Source organism: Lonchura striata, chromosome 7, assembly GCF_050655825.1.
Source record: "Lonchura striata isolate lonStrDom1 chromosome 7, ASM5065582v1, whole genome shotgun sequence".
NCBI classification, from domain to species: domain Eukaryota; kingdom Metazoa; phylum Chordata; class Aves; order Passeriformes; family Estrildidae; genus Lonchura; species Lonchura striata.
Genome location: NC_140709.1, coordinates 14983484 through 14989833, shown reverse-complemented (window position 1 = coordinate 14989833; position 6350 = coordinate 14983484).

Genomic DNA, 6350 nt, shown 5'->3' with positions numbered 1-6350 from the left:
CTGCAAATCACAGGAATAAGCTGCCTCCCCCAGTGGTTTTGGGTATCAATGGGAGCAAGCATCAGATTCAAATGGGGTCAAAGAACATGCTTGCAGACCTAGAACTTCCCCCCACTTAGAAAACAATGCAGTAATTAAACCCACATCTATCAGCAAGGACCGGCCTCCAAGTCTCAACCCTGAAAGGTTTCCAGCATGCATACAAATGGTTCTAATACAGCATATATCTTTAAATGCAGTATAGCAACAGAGATTACTTTCACAGAATAAATCAAATAAATGCCCAGATAGGGAGCCTAGACGAAGATTTTAGTCGTTCCTCTCCAACTCGTAATTTTTTTACCCCAAAGGTGAATGCAGGATACCACTACCATGGGCAATGCTGACAACCTGTGCACCTTTCAGGATCCTATCCAGAGCCTGGTGAAACTTCCAATGTTAGCAAGCATAATATAGGAACCTATGAAGATGGTTTCTGGTTTCTCCCATGACTCAGGAAATACAATTTCCCGTCCACAAAGAGATGGGTGTTTTGCACTATTTAAGTTTGTACTATAATTCTTACTAGAACACAGTATCACGAAAATGTAGTAAAGGTTTTTCAAATATCAATAGAAATCCAGGTTGTGTTGAGGCACTTGATTATGGTCCAGATCCTAATTGCTTTGCTGAATGTCCAAGGGTAGAAGGAAGCATTTTGGTCACTTGTATATGAATTTTTTTGTGCAAAGTTTGGAGACCTGAGGAGATGCTTAAGTTTGTTGTTTTGACTATGACATTTGATGGTACAGAAGGGCAAAAACAAGATCCTGATTTACCCATCACTCCTATGAAATTCCATATTACCATGATTATCATATCTCAGCAAGAACTTGTCACAGTTGTTTGTAGACAGTGCACAAAATAGAACTGCAAGTGGCTTTCTTCAGTGCCATCAACTCTGTCTGCCTGCCCACAGACAAAACCTGTCCTCCCTCTGTCATTCCTGAGACATGCTATGTCCAACCTGTCTCTAAAAAACTCCCTTTAAGTCCAAATCTCAGGCTATTTCAGGGTTTCAAGTATCTTTCCTATTAGGAAAGTTTTTTTCATTAAATCTAACCTACATGTCCCTTGTTATATTTTAACCCTCTCCTCTGCACCCTGGACATAAGAACAAATTGTTCTCTTCCTCTTCATGTATTTAAAGACTGTTATCATATCCCTTCCCAGGCTGATCTTCTCTAGACTAAATAACCCCCATATTTCAATCTCTCCTCCTTAGTCACATTCTCTGGACTTCTAATCATTCTTGTTGGTCTCTTCTGGACAATGTTCAACCAGTTCCATTCTTCTTGAACAACAGTGACCAAAATTGGAGAGGAGAATAAGCAGAAAAATCACATCCCATGTCATGCAGATAGTACTCTGGTTTATGTATCCCAGTATGGTGTTTGCTTTTCTCATGGCAATCTTAATTCTGACTTCTCTTCAGCTTGAGATTCACAATTGCTCCAGAGTTTTCTCTACTGGCTACTTCACATCCCTTATTTGTACATCTGATTGTTCTTGCCTAAGTATAGAACTGTGTATCTTGCATGTCTCTTTATTGAACTTCAGCTTGCCCCTTCACAAACCCCTGGATTATTCTTCCACTTACATTTGATAATTCTGAAGTACAGTACTGTCATCTTGTTATCTTTTCAAATTTATGTTACATGCTACTTTTAATAGCATTTTTTTTTTCATTCAATCTAGGTAAATAATAAAAATCATTAATAGTAACAGGTTTAAGGAATATCACTGCAGAAGCTTACCAAATGTGTTCCTGCAGTATGATGATGATCTGAACCCAGCTGGTTGATATTTGAATTCGAACATGAACCTACAGCTGCACACTGATTCTCAGTGTGCTTCAGCATCTGAAGTTCTTCCTGACATTAGTGTGACCCAAAGAAAACTCAAAAGTGCCAAAGATCAAGAAATATAATTGCCTATCAAGACATATGTGCTCTGTATTCACAGATCAATGAGTTTGCTCCATGTGATTGTACTTCATCTTTGTAACACAGCAATGCAACAGAAGGCAGACTGCACACTGGTACAGTTGAAATACCTACACTAAAATACCACAAGCAAACCATGATGAAAGCTAAGTAGCAGACTGTTGAGTTTTGGGGAGGCCAGTTCTTAGTGTCTAAAGCATTTGTTCAGCATGTCCTGATGAATTCAGCCCTTGTTTTCTTCTCCTCTAGCTGGTCAAATTTTAGCAAATGTACCCTTTACTCACAAGTATTTCCTGAATAATTTTGAAATTTTCCTATATGTTTCTATTGCTCTCCCTTTCTGCACACCATTCTCCCTGCCTGTACATTTCCTCCTCCCCATTTGCAAGGGCATCTGCTCAGAAACCATTTCTGCACCATTTGGGATGTGAAGAGTCCAAAACTCAGACTTCCCAAGCTAGGCTTTTACACTCATTATTGATCATGATAACTGTGTGGTCCTCTGATGTATCATTTCATCTGCAAATGCTCATGTCACATCCAAGGACAGGTCTGAACATGACAGGTCTGAACATATGCTCCACCTGTTAAATAGGAAAACAAAACAAACAAAAAAAAATAGGAAAAAAAGATCAGCCTGGGAAAACAAGTCACTCAGAGAGATCCCCCTTGGCAACACGGCCCATGTGTGTGTTTCTATGTAGAGCAGCTTTTTTGCTAAGCCCTGGAGAGACCCAAGACCCATTTGTGTAAACACAGATGGAGAAAGCTGAGATGCCTGGGAAATTGAGTCCTTTCAAATTCAAGTTAATCTTGATGAACTGCTGTTTTGTGGGCTTTGACCAGTAAATTCTGAGTCACAAGCAGGGTGAGACATCACCTTCCTTTTGTGACTGCAATTCCAGCAATCAACAGTCTCTGCAGCTCAGTCCCCAAGGCCAAAAGTCTTGCAATCTGCTTCAATTTAATTTTTTTTTTTTCTTTTCCTCCCACAACTCCTACTTCTTAAAGTCACTTATCGTTACCTCAGGATTGTTGCCAGATTTTCTTCTGGCATCACTTCTCCCTCTTTTCTGCAATCTTTGCCTATAAGGTACTTTAATCACTTCCCATGTCAACTACCGCAAAGCTCTTTTTTATAGCTCTCATAAATACTTACAGGCTTTATGTATATTTCCTCTCCAAACTTCAGGGGATGCAGATCATTGCTTAGCAATGAAGAGATGGAAAGGAGGGCAGCCTGCTTCAGATTTCCACATGACCTAGGCATGGCAAAATTTCCTGCAAACTTAGATGAGATTGAGTCTCACATTAGAATAAAACAAGGGTGGTTTGCAGCCTTGGCTCTCTGTTACTTCCCCACTCCCAGATATCTCATTCTGCTTAATGATTGTTCCTTCCCAAGCATAAAGTCATCAGGTTACACCTGGCTTTATTTCTTTTATATATATATATACATTTGAACACACTGGTGATAATTTTGTTGCTCATTAAAGCATTTTTTTTTCTCTAAAGTACTTTCAATCCTCCCAGCAATCAGATTATTTTCCCTTCTTCAGCCTCCTAAAAGAGGCAATGCACAGACCTCACAGGTCCAGGCATTACAGGTCAGAACCAACCAGAAAGATTTCTTGGTGACCTCTTCTGCAATTTTTCATTCTGTATGGGATACAGCTTAAAATATCAGGCTAATGGGAGAGGAATTTCTTTTTCTCCTGGTTACAAAGGAAGAACTGTGGCCTATTTCTTTTTCCCATCTTAGGGCTTTATATCAGCTGTCTGTTGGGTGTTTCAAAAGTAATTTTCTTGTCTCAGCATAGTAAACTCACAAGCAAATTCCCATAATGCTGGCAATACAAAGCAGTCAGACCAGCCAAGATATTTGTGCTTCAACATTTCAAATGCACTCTTGACTGCCTTCAAGCAATAATTTTATAGGGTTTTCCTTCCTGAAAAATTGTTCAGTGATGACCTAGAAGTGAAAAGTTCTGTCTCATTACCATTTCCATCCAATTCTACATTAAATTTACTGAAATAGTTGGCTTTGACTAAGCCAAGAGTCAAATATAAGAGTTACAAGGCCCTGATTAAGAAAGCACTTAATCACTTTCTGTGCTTCAAGTTGGACAGATGCTTTCCCCTGTCAAGGACCATATCAGTAGCTGGGGGAGGACTGGGGAAAAGAGCTTGGCTCAAAGCCTATGAGAATTCACAACTCAGAGATACAGCTGCAGGACCTTACTAAAAGTACCAGTATTCTAGGACTATCAGCTGTCTCTCATTTTGCTCAGGACTTTCCAGGATACTTGCTCAATAAAACTCAGTGGCTTGGGTTGCATCTGAAAACAGAAGCCACAGAAAGTCCTGGGAACCATCCCAGGAGCACCTACCTTTCATGGAAAACAGAGAGAGGCACAGAACAACTTCTGCCTAGATTAGATTGCCCTTACTAAAAATAGGAAGCCCTTTAGTCCTCCATCTCTCTTGATAAAGCTTTATTTTTAAGTATATGTTTTGTTTGACCTTGAGGTTTAAAAAAAAAAATGGAATGAAAGAAAGAAAAAGAGGGAGGAAAAAAAGCCTTCTTGATACAATTCCAAGTAACACTGAAGATAAAGCTGTGCTGTGGTTATTTAGAATTCACTGAGTGACAGGTTTTATACAGCCTCACAAGGTCCCATTTGCATTGTTCAAGTAAGTATTTCTTGGCTCCAAAGGAATGTCAAACAACACTTCATCCAGAATGTGTCTAGTTCTGGCCCACAAGGTATCCCTGTTCCTTCCTCTCCTTAATAAAATTTCTCTGTTTATGTAAACCCCCACAACTATGGCCAAGAAAAGACAGCAGTGAGAATGGTCACCAGCACCTTAGGATCACAGTAATTTGATTTACTGACTCTAGCACCATCCCACCAGCCAATAGGCATTACCATACCTTACAAAACTTGACAAGTTCTCTCAACAGTCCAGCCAAAGCAACCCAAAAGGTCAGAGTCCATGCATCTTTTGTGGTGATAGGAAACAAATCTCCTTTCTTAATCTAAAAGAAAGACTTTTTTAGAGAAGAGCACACTTTTAGAGGTGCATACTGGAAACTAATACTATCATTTGCAAAGTGTGAATTTTATTTAATGTGTGAAGAATCCTTCTGATACAAAATTAGGATAGAGCCTGAAGAAGCTGTTGTGGATAACTTCTATCTAGAAAAACCACATAAGCAGCATTAGGCATACCCAAAAGAGAACAACCCAAGCAGAAAATACTTTTCTAACTGTGAAAACAGCTCCACTTCAGTCCTGACACTTGCTTATTAAACAAGTGTGCACAGGCACAGCGACAGAGGCACAGGGCTAACATAGTTGCAGGATCAACAGGCAAGAAGGACGTGAGTGAACCTTGCACGACCTTGTGAAAAACAAGCTCAGCTCTCTGGTGACTCTAGAACTCCAGCTAGTGCTGTTTGTCAGCGTGAAGCTGGTGTGAGCCACGCAACCCAATTTGCCTTCCATCCCAGGAGGATGCTCATTGTCCCTCCCCCGGCTCTGCTCTCAGTACCAGCTGGGTCCCCACTGCTCGCACATCCAGGGTCCAGGGAACCCGTGCAGATGTTTTCATGGACAGAGCAAAAGCCCTTTCTGTCTGCCAAGACTCACACTGGGCTTTTCGCAGGAGCAAATGTATCTGTCGCTTCTAAAGCAATGTGGTTTTGGAGCAGCTCTAATTTAATCTGAAGTTGAGAAATAAAATCCTTCTGACCTAGTTGCTGTATTCTCCTTGCTCTAAACAATTCTGACACTAAAATGGCTATTATTTGTCTATAATCCTGGAATCTCAACCTAAGGAAATCACCTTCTATAGTAAATTTTACACCTGAATATGGTTTTGAAAGTTTTTTGGTTTTTTTTTCCAAACCAGAAATTCACAGACTCGTGTCATTGTTATTAAATATCTCAATTCTCGGGCTACTTATAGTTCAAAATACATAATTTCAGATTTCCAGGCTTGTTGGCTGAAAGCCTTTTGCCACATACGCTTATCCTGGGGTTTTTAATTTCCAGTTGTGGACCACAACCCGTTGAATATGATAGCCAAACTGAGATTAGGGTGCCATGCTTTGAGGCGCATATGGGGTCCTTGAAGTGAAATGTTATTGGAGGTTCTTAGAAATGTTGGAGTTTTGTAGTCTGGTTTGCACAGCTCTTGTACAAGTCTGTGCATTTTGTCAGCTTTCTGTCAGATATGTGTCACACATAGGATCTTTGAGTGAAATTCATGACCCTCTGAATGGCTCTTTTTAACACTCCATTGCAAATCACCTTAACAAAGCAATGAGAGGGGCTTTCTATGCAGAAGGGTTTTTTTAGA